The sequence below is a fragment of the Vicugna pacos genome, chromosome 12 (assembly GCF_048564905.1).
Source record: "Vicugna pacos chromosome 12, VicPac4, whole genome shotgun sequence".
In the NCBI taxonomy this organism is placed as follows: domain Eukaryota; kingdom Metazoa; phylum Chordata; class Mammalia; order Artiodactyla; family Camelidae; genus Vicugna; species Vicugna pacos.
This window is the reverse complement of record NC_132998.1, coordinates 25244849-25258967: the sequence shown is the minus strand read 5'-3', so window position 1 is coordinate 25258967 and position 14119 is coordinate 25244849. Positions and strand designations below refer to the sequence as shown.

At 39.4% G+C, this 14119-nt stretch overlaps 1 long non-coding RNA gene across 1 annotated transcript in view; it reads left to right on the top strand.

The window, feature by feature from the left end:
* Window positions 1-5707: 5707 nt before the first annotated feature.
* LOC140700447 (uncharacterized) overlaps window positions 5708-14119 on the top strand; it is a 32012-nt gene continuing 23600 nt past the window's right edge. The window contains exon 1 of the long non-coding RNA XR_012078839.1: window positions 5708-5841. This is a non-coding gene — a long non-coding RNA (uncharacterized lncRNA). The remainder of the gene's footprint in view (window positions 5842-14119) is intronic.

Below are 14119 nucleotides of genomic sequence, written 5' to 3'. Positions count from 1 at the left end.
ACATAGACAATGAAATGCCCTGATTCCTTTTATTGTTTCCCTCAGGGAAGACACTGAATTTCTGTAGCATTATTAAGATACTGATAAACACATTTTTCTTTAATTTTTTAATAGAAACTTAAAATGCAAGCAAGTATCATTTCTAAAATTAAAAGGGACTATTGCCAGGGGATTTGCAAATGTTGTATTCCTCTTTCCTCATTACAGACTTGGAGCCCATCTCTGGGAATAGATACACAGACTTGTGTGCTTTCTTAAATATAATAGACAATAGTCACAGTGTCTGTTAATCCCATGTGCTTCCCTGGAAAAGGAAAACTCATTACATGAGCCTGTCAAGAGGTCTCAGGACCCATGTAGGGGATTTTTCTGTATATCTCCTATAACATAAGCCCAATATCTAATTCTTTCAAGATTTGCATAGTACCTAATCTATATTTCTAGTAGCACTACCCCTTTCTACTTTGCATTTTAGTTTATTACTGTAGCAATCAAAGTTGAATTGTAAATACAGAATGTAGTTTAAGCAGGAAGAAATCTTCTGCAGGTTATTAAGTGACTTGTCAAATTATTGGATAAAAGAAAAAAAATTTAGATTGAACCATACAGCAGAGCTAAGCCACTAAGTTTGCTACCTCCTCTGCAATCAAAAAACCACTGACTCAAATTATATCACCACTGCCATGATTGGGATGCCACTGTGATCAGGAAGTCACCATGATCTGGTGACTGTGCCAGCCCCAGAATACATCATTTGGGCTGCAATTTGCATCAGCAGAATAGATGTCCTAGCCTCCATCTCCAAACACCCACAACCAACAACTCCATGACCATAGTCACTGGTATAAAGAGCAAAAGGAGAAGATGTTATGGCTTCTAGTTTGCTTCTGCTTTCTTAATTTCTATCAAGTACATAAGAGTGGTTGAACCTAAATCACATCCAGAACCTGGCAGCAATAGAAACTAGGAAATGCAAGCTTTGCTTTTGGTTTTATTTTATATATATTTTTTAGTTTTCCAGGCTTTGTAGCATAAAAAGGCACACTTGAAAGGAAATGGGATGGATGTTGACTATCAGTCTACAATATCATAATGTGTCATTTCTTCTACTGGACTATAATCAATTTGCATTTACCTTTATGTCCTATCCCCTAAAGCATGTAGCAATTTTCAGGTAGTCAATTATTTGAAATAAGGAATGGGGGTTAGTGAGGGAAAAAAAGAGGGAAGAATCCTGAAGTCCCGTATGCCTCTTTCAAGTCCCAACCAGGAAGTAGAGTCTTTCAGGGCAGGATAATGTGACCTTAGTTGTGAAATCGTCTGTCTTAGATATTCTCCATTTCTCCTGCCTCCTCCCAGGTCCCTTTTCCACTCACCCCACCCTACTTTGTGCCCTGGAAGGCTGACCTCTGGAGATGGCTCCATCTGGGTTCCTTGCCCTCTGACTTATGGTTGGGCTTTGGCAAGGAGAGAACGTCAGGTTACTTGTTCCCCTGGTTTCTTCTGTACCAGACTGTGGTTCAGCTATAGCTGTTTTTCTCTGCCTAATGTAATTGAGCAAGTGGGCTTGTGCTTGCTATGCAACAAAAAGACCAAATACCAAGGCAATGGTGTTTTGCAGAGGGAAAAAGTCTTTACTACAGGGTGGCCAAGCAAGGATACAAGGCCATGCTCAGATCTGTCTCCCCAAACAGCTGTTGAATGGGATATTTATCATGGAAGAAGAGGAGGGGCTGGAAAATAATTGGTGGAAAGTAACTTGTAAGTTTCAAGAGTTTTCTGTGGAAGCACAGTTGTTCATGCTTCCCTTTGGGTTTCACATGCAAAATTGGGGAGAGTATATACGTAACTTATGGCGGATTTTCAGCCTGTGACATTTCAAGTTCACTATCTTTCTTCTTTCTCCCTCAATGCACCTGTGCAGTGCTCAGTTAAAGGGGCTGTCAGAAAGTTGTTTCATCTGCAGTTTCCCTGGAACTCTGCAAAACAAGCTTGATGTTCTCAATATGTTATTTTGTTTGCATTTTGTTTCTACCTTATGTGTCTTGAGTGTGTAAAGCACCAGGTATGTTTGTGTCACTAATACCAGTACCCAAACCCGAGCACCTGTCAGGTGGCCTCGATCCACTAGCCTCAGCTCTCACTGGGGTCTGATAACTGCTCCTTCTCTTGCTCCTGCAGGGCCTGTAGCATAGGTGACTTCCCACTGATGCTAGTCACAAAATGCATCACCATCCTTAACTCTTGCAAGGGCACTGGTTAATGAGTGTCCTGTGTGCCAGCTGCTGGGACACAGACTTCAGTGATTGTTAGTGCTTCCAAAGACCATCAGCCTGCACACTCTCCTACCTCTTTATAGCACCATATATTCTACATCCCATGCTCCACCTGTCTGGTCAGACTTTCTTTCTTTGGCTAAAGCTGGGTCAGCTTCCTTAGCACTGGCGCCCCCCGTACACGAGACAGTTCGGGCTCCCCGTAAAGTGTGTTGCAATCAAGGGAGCTGCTGGGTCTGAGAGGACAATGATTGCCATTTGGCTGGATTTAACTGCTCGATTTCATGTCACCTGTAAAGAGGAGACCAGCAACCACCTGTCAGGACTGGTGCAGGGATTAAATAAGGTTATGTATGTTAGACAGCTGAGTAAACTGTGGACAGTTTTACAAATATTAGCTATTTCCACAACTTGGCACTCTTCTCTTTCATCTTTGCAATCACATTTTCCCTTCTGCTAATTAAATTTCTTATCAGTATTTGTATTTTAACTAGTACTGCAATCCTGGTGGTCTAAACCTTTGTTCCAAGGAGAGAGGAATGAGGGAAAAAAAAAAAAGGCAAGGCAGAGGTGGCATATAAAAAGTCATTTTCACTCCTAAATAGAGAATACTACCCTAGAGGCCCTAAAATTTCTCACTTATTAACTTGGGATAGAGAATTGGCAGAAAAAGTCATTACTATAGTTTGCGTCTGTGGAAAATCAGCTGGGACTATGGCCCTGGGCTGAAATAGATGGTTTAGAGTAATTGTGACAGGATGAAACCAGAGTCAAGTGTGGCCAATCTGTGATTTCCACGGCAGTTTGCACCCCAGTTGTCCCAGATCTCCTCCAGAGCACAGACAGCTTTTAGGATTTTAGCTAAAAGAATGACCAGGACAGCTGGACAGCCTGGCAGAGTTTTCATAGGTTTGGAATCCTGACTTTCCATTTTACCAGACAAAGAAGCTTTTAAAATACTTAGGAGCTCTATTTACAAGCAACAATGAGAGGCTTCTTAAAGAAGGCAAGCTTCATATAATTATAAAAGATTAAAGTCTTTAAAGAATTTACAGGTTTAGGGAGAATGATTTAATTGTGTCAGAAAGATTAAAATTGGGTTATACAATCTAGGTAAAATTCATCAAAATTTTCCAGGAGACTATTTGAAAAATGACAGTCTATACATTGAACTATTTTAATATAATCAAATATCCCAAATCTAAACTGAGTCATATTAAGCCCCAAAAGTAAGTCCTATCTGGACTAAAAATCATAGCATTATTCCATTATGATAAGAATTTTATGCCTCAGTGCTTAAACATAAACAGTTTTAAGAGAACAACGAAAAAGGTATCTGTTTCCTAATATAGCTGTTTAAGGTACACATAAATCTTCCCAGTAGGGAAGGTAGTCAGAATACTTAATAACTGGAGCAGTATAAGCTCCAGCCAAGCAGAGCAGACTTCACCATGCTCAGCTTTATGGCTGAACCAGTGAGTCCCACCTGAGTACTAGCTCCACCTGCACCCCAGGCACCAGCTCTTGTTCATCACCTGCACTGTTTCCTCAGCCTGCACCAAAGTAGCCCACCATTCAGAGCATTCCACATTTTCCAAAATGAAATCAGAGTTTTTAGGGTAGTTTTATTCTTTGCTGTCTACCTTCTCCATTCTGCTACCAAAGGCAACTTGCAAGAAGGCGGTCCCTTAAGAAGGAAGAGCACAGCTCCACAGCTCTTGAACAACATCTGGCCTCAGTGAGTCATTGCTTCCATTTCTTGATGTCTGTGGCTGTCCTCACTTTTCAGAAGATGACGGTTGGTGTGGGCAACTGAGCAGAATCAAGCCTGTTGAGATGTCACTCACCATCACAAGCCTGGTTGCACTGGCCTCCATCCCAATCAGCCCCATAAAAATTCAAAAACAAGGAGTTCCGGTTACAAAAGTGTTAGCCAGCTCAGTAGCAAGTAGGTTTTTCTGGGGTTTTTTGTTTTTTGTGTTTTTTGGTTTTAAATTGAGTAGCTCTTCCTTTAAGCCCCTTGTCTGAGTGTCCCTAGCTCCCTATAGTTAGCTTTATTTGCAGTGGATTCAATCCATACTGGATTGAAATCATCTACTTTCATGTCTGTCTCTGCTGCTACATCTCTTTAAGGGCCAGTGGTTTGTCTCATTTTCTCTGTATCCCCAGCAACTAACCCAGTGTTGACCATAGCCATGCGCTCAGAAACGGTTTGTTGACCTGGACAGAATTAGTCTTAGTGTGAAGTGAAGAAAAAAATTGAAACAGTGATCTCCCTGGATCCACTTTGTGGATCATCCAATGTAAGAAAATAATTATTAATTAATTAGGTTAGATTTAATGTTTCACAATGATCTATTTCCAGCCTAAGAATTTTAATACCTGGTGAGAATGAATTTGAAACCCAAGGGCTGAAGCTCTCAAAGTATACCTTTAATGTTAGGTATAAGGACTAATCAAAATTAAACTAGCACAGAGGAAATATCCTTTAAATTGCTTAGGATTCTTTTTTTTAAAAAAAAATCCTATGGCAAAATAGCAAAATAATCATTTTAGTGAGTCTTTTTTAAATTATCTCAGGTTAAAGTTTTCCAGAAATGAAAATTATAACTATTATAGTTTTAAACAGAGATGTGAATTATAGGAAATAATTTTCCCTTTATTTAAAAAAATTACTATTGATTTCTTTTTTATTTTAAAAGGAATACATATTCATTGATGAAACCTAGAAAAACATAAAAAGGGTTAAGAAAAAATCATCATAATCTACAGTCCATAGTCAGTGTGAATAGTTTGATTATTTCTTTTTAGTCTTATTTCAATGCATACACATATTTTTTACATGGTTGATACTGTCTTATGTATATGGTTTCGTATCTCTTTTCTACTTGACTTTCTACTAAGTCATAGCTTGACTTCATTTAAAAAATAAAATAGTGACACTGCTGTGCTCTTGGTCAGGAGCCCCTCAGCCTTGCCGTTTTCATGTTGGTGGGTGACAAGCTGAATGTTTCGTCCTTGTCAGCAGTGCCCTCCCCTGGGCAGAGATTGGCTAGGTTGCCCTACGGTCTCTGGCTTTACACACAACTGGGTTTTATTTTTATTAAATCTGGTTTTCTTTCAAAATCTGTAACTAAACTTTACAAGAAGCATGAGGAGAACCCAGAGGAGAGCAACAAATGTGATTAAAGGGACATCTGAATACAGAGGAGGATAGTGACTATGAGGTTCCAGTGGAACCAGGGAATTAGGATTAACTTGTCCTTCGGTCTTACCCTGGGGATCTCCTGTGGCCCCTCTTGCGCCCCCATCCCCCTGCTCCACTGGCGCTGGTCCCTGAGACACACCTCTTCCGGCAGGGGCACTTTTACCCTCTGACTTCCCGTTGGGTTTGCCCAAAGGCAAACTAATAGGAGATGGGAGGAAAGGAGGAGACTGACACTGGGATCTTCATGCCCTAGTTCCTTCGTTGGGGAGTCACTGCAGGCTGGCTGTGCCCCTCCATGGAAGGCCACAGCTCCTGGGAAAAGCCCCCTCCATGGGGCTCTCCTTTCTCTGGCTTCTGGTAAGCAGACCCCATCCCACCCCTCCAGTCCTGGGCTGAGGGGTAGGAGGAAGAGTTAAAGTACTCTGCTGTTACTAATTTGGGGGCACCGCAGTACCCGTTGTGTTTTCCTTATATTCTGCTCATCTTTTAAATAGTCCTCTTATTAAACTGTCCTCAAATTACCCAATTTGAGGGGGCCTTTGTTCCTGCCAAGACTCTATTGATAGAAATATTTAAACCACATGTCCCTCTTCCAAGGCTAGAGTGCTTCATTCAGTCTTCAGAATTAAACTATTACCTGAGTTTCCTTAACAGGGTCATTTGGGGATAATAAACGTATAAATAACCTTTCTCCAGTTCCAGCAAGTGACTATTTATAATGACCAGACTGCTGCTGGTGGTGATGAGGATGATGAACACAGTAATAATAGCCATTGTCATGCTCCGGTTCAGTGCCTGGGCCTGATCCTCAGAACAAATCAGCAGGGAGGCTTTTGTTCCCATTTCAGAGTTGAGGAAATCAAGTTTATCCTGGGGATCTCCCACGGGCCCTCTTGCTTTCCCCTTCCCCTGCTCCACTGCTCTGGTCCCTGGAACGCACCTCTTCTGGCAGGGGCTCTCTTTCAAATTTAGAAATTTTGGTAACTTTGCCTAATATCGCATGACTAATGCATGCACATCCAAAGCCTCACCTCCTTCAAATCTTGTCTTGAATGACATTTTCTCAGTTAAATCTCTCCTGATTTGCTGATTTTAACAGTTTCTACCCTTTCCCCTGCTTTGTCTCTATAGCACTTTTCACCAGCTAACATTCTTTTTTTCTCATTTATCTTGTGTAATGTCTACCTCATTCCACTCAAAGGTCAGCTCTGTGAGGGCAGAGGTCTTTGTTTTATTCACTGCTTTATCCAAGCACTTAAAATGGTTCATAGCATATAGGAGAGCCTTCATAAATATTTTTGAATGGGTGAACGATAAAGCTGGAGTTCAGAGCGAGGTCTGTCTGACTTGAAGGTCTTTGTTTTTCTACAATATCCTCCTTAGAAGTCACCATCAAAGTAAATATGTAGCAGCTTCAAGGAGGAAAAAAAGACAATAGGATTATTTTTTAACTAGATGCCACCATGATGCCACCTGCTATGACTAAGACAACTACTGAAAGAAAACAAAACAATGCTCACCTATTTGTTTTAAAAATATGTTTACTCTCAAGACACCCAGACATGTGGTCAGGCCGTGTGGGCTCTGTCAGAAGTGAGGTGCCATTTGGAATGCCACAGAGAAGAAAGGAATATTCTTCAATATTGAGCAATGGGTATGGATGCCCCATCCACTGTTGGCTCCAGGCAGGTGCTCATGGATTGAATGGAGTCTTTCTTCAGGGTCCGGGGAGCCGGTTGGGGCAGGTATGCGCACTGAGCAAGCACAGCCCACTGCAGGGTGCATGGGTCTGGAAGAGGTAGCCGTTCTGAAACTGAATCCTGAATATGCCTTTTCCTGGCCCTGCAGATACTTTGTGTTTCATTTCCCATGGCACTTACTTAGGAAAAGGGGAAGGAAATAAGAATTCATGAACAGACTGATAGTAAGAAATAAGTGCGGCAGAGAGCCCATGCTTTCCTAGTACCTTTACACCAAGAAGATGATTATTACCAGGTGATTTGAGCATGAGCAGAGATCTCAGACATACATGGTTTGCCCATGTGCTCTACCACTCACTTTGACCTTGAACAAGTTAATCAGCCTTTCTAAGCCTCAGTTTCCTCGGTTCTACAGTTGGGTGATTATGGTATTTATTTCGTTGTTGTAAGGATTATAGGAGATAGTTCTTGTACTTGGCACATAGGAGATGTCTGCTAAATCTGTGCTCAAAACCACAGTTATAATGTACTATAACTGGGTTCTAATGGAGTGCTCTACTAGCCAGAGAAAGTTATCATTTTCTCCAGCACCAGGTCTCTCATCATAATAGGGAGAGGCAATGCTGATCAAGGACCTCCAGAAATTCCCCCACACAGGTTCTGGGACATGGGACATCACCAGGTGACAATGTTTCCTTGTCAAAGGAAGCAGGTAGAATTAAGAGACTGGACTGTTGGTTCTGGTTTTTAAGTAAAGCGCTAAGTTCTCTGGGGCCCCTTCCCAGAGCCAGGCTCCGTATTGTTCAAAGTCATCTTAGTTAGAGATTATGCCGACTTACTGTTTTACATTTCTATTAGAAATGTGTTGGGACTTGCCCTTCAGTGTCCCAAATGAGATGGGAAGATTATGTGTGACTGTCCCCAAGGGCCTATAATTTATTCTCTGGAAGAAAATAATACAGTGAGTCAGAACACCTACCCCTTAGGAATTGTAGCCCTCCAGGCCCCCTGGGCTCACCTGCAATGTGTGAGTCCTCCCTGTCTTCTCTACTCCCGATAATCTAGACATTTGCTATTAGCATGTGAGGCATTTACATTTAAGTCAGTTGAACAACATGAAAACTTCAGTTCCTCAATTGCACCAGCCACATTTCTAGTGCTCAGTAGCCGTATGTGTCTACTGGCTACCATACTGGATAGTGCAAATATGCAATATTTCCACCATTACAGAAAGTTCTCCTGGAGTATGCTGCTCTAGAGGGTAGTGTCAGCTCAAGGCCCAGATCCATTCAGTCAAGTTAAAAGTCCCATTTTCAGGCCAGGGCTGCAAGTGGTGGGGGTAAGATTTGAATATTGCTAAGCCTTGAATTTCAAGAGGAAAATAAAAGATCATAAAACCCTTTCAGTTGGACTCTTGATGTCCCTGAACTTCCATGTCATTGTGATTTTAAAAAAAATGAAATATGAGTCCAGAGAGGGGAATCATGCCTGCATTTCACCAGATCTTAAGATAAGGGTTCAAAATTTCCCCAAAATACCATTTGACCGTTAAGCAGTAAGTCAGGTTCACACTTGGAATCCTGAAGAATGTTCACTCAATTTCTGCTGAAGGGTCAAACCTTGTTCCAGATAAGGAGAAGGAGATTTTGGACATTCTTAGCCATAAGAACAGGGCTGTGGTCCTAGACACCTTGGTACATCACATGACTTAGCTCACCACATAGTACCCTGTGACCCTCTCTTTTATGTCTTCCTCTTCCCGAAGCACCTGCCCTTAGTTATCTTTAACCCTTTCTGTTTTACTCACTGCCTTACCTCCCTCCTTTCATATCCAACCTCCAGCTTGAGCTGTGGGTCATTCTCAGCCATTTCAGGCTCCACTGATGGTTGGGAAGGTCCTTCGTGCCTTTGAGGGTAGAGGAGGGTAGTATCAGAGACCCCCATGGTAGTCTGACTGCAGGGCCACAGAATATCTAAAAACCAATCAGGATGTTTGCACTGTAAAATGAAACAATCAAAAACAAAACCTCCCGCTAGCATTTTGCCAGTGCCATATTCTTAGTTTCTGTCTCTTTCCCAGTCTTGAGTTAAATTTTTAAAAGCTCCCTTTTGTTACTTTAGCCTCAGCAGTAGTCAAGTTCTAGGAAAGAAAGCATAAACAGACTTATTCTACCACATTAGTAACCTTGACTAACCCATAGGTTCACAGTGGTAGAATGCATCCTCAGAGCCAAATAAAATGGGAGATTTCTGAATAGAACTTGGAAGAGTCTTGAATTATAACAGCAAACAAAAACAATCTTATTTCCAAATAAAACAAGTTAAAAGGAAGGTGGTTACCCAACAGTTTAGTTAAAGGTCTGGTAACCTCCCCAAGTCAGTGTTTGTGAAGTTCTTTACTTCTTAGCAAAACAGACAGATCAATAGTCTCACACTCATCTCACTGTGTAATTTATATTTTTTCCACTTGGGCCTTGCCATCTTCAGAATGATGTGTGCTTACTCACACAGTGCTGCCTCTGCTTCTGTGGCTCAGTGATTTTCAAAACCTGCAAAGGTGTGGAAGCTGCTCTCACAAGTGAGGTCCATGCAGACCCTCAGTATATAAAAGAGGTAGGAGTGAAGCCACTCTGGCTGAAGAGGGGACCCCCCCCCCAGCAATCACCTCGGAGTCTCTCCAGAGCTTGAGGGCTTGCAGAGCCCTACTACAGCCTCACGACTCCAGATGGGCTCACTGGAAACCTCCCATTAGATATTTCAATGTTAAGGATACTTGGATTAGGAAAGATCATCTTCTGTTGCTTGCAAAGTTTATAGAAGAGATTGAACACCATTATCTCAAGGACAAAACAGCCTCAAGGATCTGAGGATTAAAAAGAATCATTCACCCACATATTTATTGTTCTTCTGCTGGACTCATGAGGAAGAATGAATTCTATGCAACATTAGTATTATTTTAATGGGTCATTGCCACACCATTACCTTTATGGCATGAGAGGGCGGCTTCTGCATGTGTGTAGACAAATGTCCATAAGACCAGTAAATGACCACAGGAAAGATTTAGAAAAAAGAAAATTTTCATTTTCAATTTACAAAACATTTTACAAATTAGTACTTAGTATTGCCTTTGCATTTACTTTTAAAAGGCATAGTATTTTCATACTAGGAGAAGAAAAAGAAGATACTGGTGCCAAGGGCAGCTGCAGGACAATAGAAAAAAAGAAGAAAAATGATCATGGGAGTTTTATGGTGTTCTTAGAGGTGACTTACATGTCCTAAAAAGATTGTTCAAGACCCTTCCTGTCCTTCTTTACATTTAAAATTATAACTTAGAAAGCTTTACTCCTTCTTAAGATTAGTAATCACTTTTAACAGAGTTTATACAACTAAATTAGATAATCTTTTAAGCATTTAGAATTGTTTTTGTAATTTAAATATATTTAATTTTTGTACTTTAACTGGTTATCAAATATTTGTCATATCTTACATAATTCTTATATGTCTACCAAATTAAATTTATAAAAATGCTTAAAATTAAGTTCTTTTAATTATCCAATTATTGCTTATAATCCAAGTAAAATTATCTTAATCCTCTGAGGTCTAAATCAATTAAGTCAATTAACTTTTTCTAAATTAGAATCATAACTTGCCAGGTACCTTAGTATGCCAAATTCTTAAATTCTCCTAGTAGTACTTAAAACACCAAGTATACACAGATTATTTTAAACTTAACATAAAAGTGTAAATAATTTGGATTTTATTTATGTCATCATTTCTATATTTAATTATAAGTCTTTCCAATAAGGAAATAATTATGTCAGCCCAAACCACAGTGATGTTTTATCCTAGTGCACTGAGGTTTCCTATTGCACCAAGAAAGCTTCTCTCCAGATCACAGGACTTGATTCTTTTTTTCAATCCTAATGGGTCACATGGAGCCTGAACCCTGTTAATGGTGGTCATAACAGGGTTCCATAACTTTCAAAAAGAGCAAGTGTTGTAGAGCTTAATCCTGCGTTTAAATCATATCTTTACCTAATTCTGCCCTCAATGATTGGAAATCTGTAACTCCACTAAAATTATAACTAACTCTGTATATCTTTGATTCTCCTGAGATGTAAATGCCATTTAATTTAATTTTTCTTTTCTTGAGGGCTGGTCTAATTGGTCGCAAATAAAATCATGATAATAACAAAAGGCCAAGACAAAAAAGTTTTAGAGGACTGAAAAGAGTTAAACAAAAAGCCTTTACAGTGAAGCTGTGAAGTTAAATACAATTTTGTGGAGATGCTGTTAAGCCCAAATAATTTTAGGAGCTAATGCAGTCACAGATAGAGGAAATGACTGAAATTTTGCTAGTTAAATGAGCACTATTTAAGACCACTTAAACCAGGGCAGATGACCTAGCAGAATTGTAAACATGGAACTAAAGTGTAAGGAAGAAACAATGTTTAATTCCGATGCACTATTACCAGAAACACAATTTTGTCAACACTGCTAAATATTTAGCCATATAAATTTATAGCTCTGTTACCTAAGCCTGACTAAATCCAAACAGGAAAAGTCCTCTAGGCTGTTATTAGAAAATCTCAGTCGCTATTTAGAGTACAGACGTTCCGTTTTTTCACTGCATACTGCTTTCACTAGAAAATGCAGATTTTATGTATTGAATGTACCATTCATTTTTATTCATCTGCTTATTTATGCATATTGATTACTACCTTTCCCCAGAACAATCAGTGGCTTGATACAATATAAGTTGAATTCGCAGTTATGTGACAGTATAGTCCAATGTAGGTTGGAGAGGGGTTGGGTTTCTCTTCCACACTGTCATTCAAAGACCTGAGTTCCTTACATCCATAGTCCTTTGTTGAATCCTCTGTGTTCTGCCAGCAGAAAAGGGCAACAAGAGAATCTGGAGAACTCCAGGAAAGCTTTTATGGGTTACACCCAGAAGTGATCTTTCTGTCTTCTTCCTATTGGCCAGAACTCAATCATATGGCTTCACTTCCCTGAAAGAGCGGCTATAGGACCAAGGAGAACAATAGAGCATAGTGAACAACTAGCCAGTCTCTGCTACATTACATCATAGCTGTAGCTTAGTATTTAATGTTTCATTCAGTAGCAATTAATCAAACAGGCAAAATTATGGAGTACAAATTGATACGAAGAAACAAAACTGGTGTAATTTTATCATGCATAGTCATACCACAGCAAGAAAAGTAATAATGGCCATACTCCTGTGTCACTTAATCTCTCATGTACCATGTTTTCACAACTTTCTACACGTAGAGAATATATACAATATTGAAATAGATCCTTGTCAAAGTGAGCTTTTTTTTTTTTAAGAGGATAATTATGGTCATTAGAAAATGCTACCAGATCACAGTGAGTACTTGGTGAGAGCTCATCTTTATCTTATGATCCACTTTTTGAAATACAGGTTTACTAAGAAGGGAGATAATTTACTATGAGTTATGTGTTAGGAATAAAACTTAACTGGGTGAAGCGCAGGGGAGTAAGAGACTAAAGATGTGGAGGCTTCTGCAAGTCTCACTACAGGTCTGAGTCAGCATGGGTTTGGCCAGTAAGACCTAGTTTTGAGTCCCTGATGCACCCCTTGCTAGCTCTGAGACCTTGGACATATTAACTAATCTCTATAAGCTTCAATTTTCTTATCTTTATAATGGGGATAAGACAGCCTTTCAAAGAGATGTGAGGATTAAATATCCATTTCCTTCACTAGAATTTAACATTGATAAAGCTAGAAACCTCTTTCTTAATGTCATATTTCTGGCACATGCTAAGTTCTCAATACTAGGTAGTTTTAATGACAGTTTAATAACAGTTTACTCTTGGAATTATCCATATAAATATATCCAAGAGGCAGCTAAAAATTAAAGCTTGTAATTCAGGAGTAGTATACCCCTTAGATCCAGGCAAGAGGGTACCCGGCCCTAGGTCTGGGTTTCAAAGTAATGCTACTCATGAGGTGGTCCAGAAACCAGTCAGTCCCCAAACTGTTTGTTACTGAACCACATGGGATAAGTATAGAAACTGATAGCAAGTATTTAGGAACTTCTGAAGCAATTTGACATTGGTGCATCATCTCATTAAACAGGGTATAGACCAGTTAGGGTATGTTTGAAACTGAGTGGTAAGTCACACGTGGTATAAACTGCAGACTCTCGAGGACAGTACGACCACTTTTCAACATGATATTTTAAGATTAGTCACCTATACCCCCAAAGTGAGTAAAATATAAGTAAATAAAAACATATCTTTATTTTAGCATTATTTTTATTATAATTTTCCTCTTTCATTATAGGCTACTACAAGATATTGAATATGGTTCTCTGTGCTATACAGTAAAAACTTACTGTCTATCTGTTTTATATATAGTAGTTAATATTTGCAAATCTCAAACTCCCAATTTACCCCTTCCCACCCTCTTCCTCCCAGTAACCATAAGTTTGTTTCCTATGTCTGTGAATCTGTTTCTGTTTTATAGATAAGTTCATTAGTATCTTCTTTTTTCCTTTTTTAGATTCCACATATAAGTGATATCATATGGTATTTTTCTTTCTCTTTCTGGCTTACTTCACTTAGAATGATGATCTCTAGGGCTATCCATGTCACTGCAAATGGCATTATTGTATTTTTTATAGCTGAGTAGTATTCCATTGTATAAATATACCACAATTTGTTTATCCAGTCATCTGTCAATGGACATTTAGGTTGTTTCCACGTCTTGGCTATTGTGTATAGTGCTGCTATGAACTAAAAGTTACTTTATATCTTTTTAACCCTAATTTACTGATTAGGAAACAAGTTTCACAAGAGTTCTTTTTTTTAAGAAAAGACACATTTCAAAATGTTAGCAGTAGTAAACTACTAACTACTTTAGTACTAAAGTAGTAGTTAGTAGTAAATTA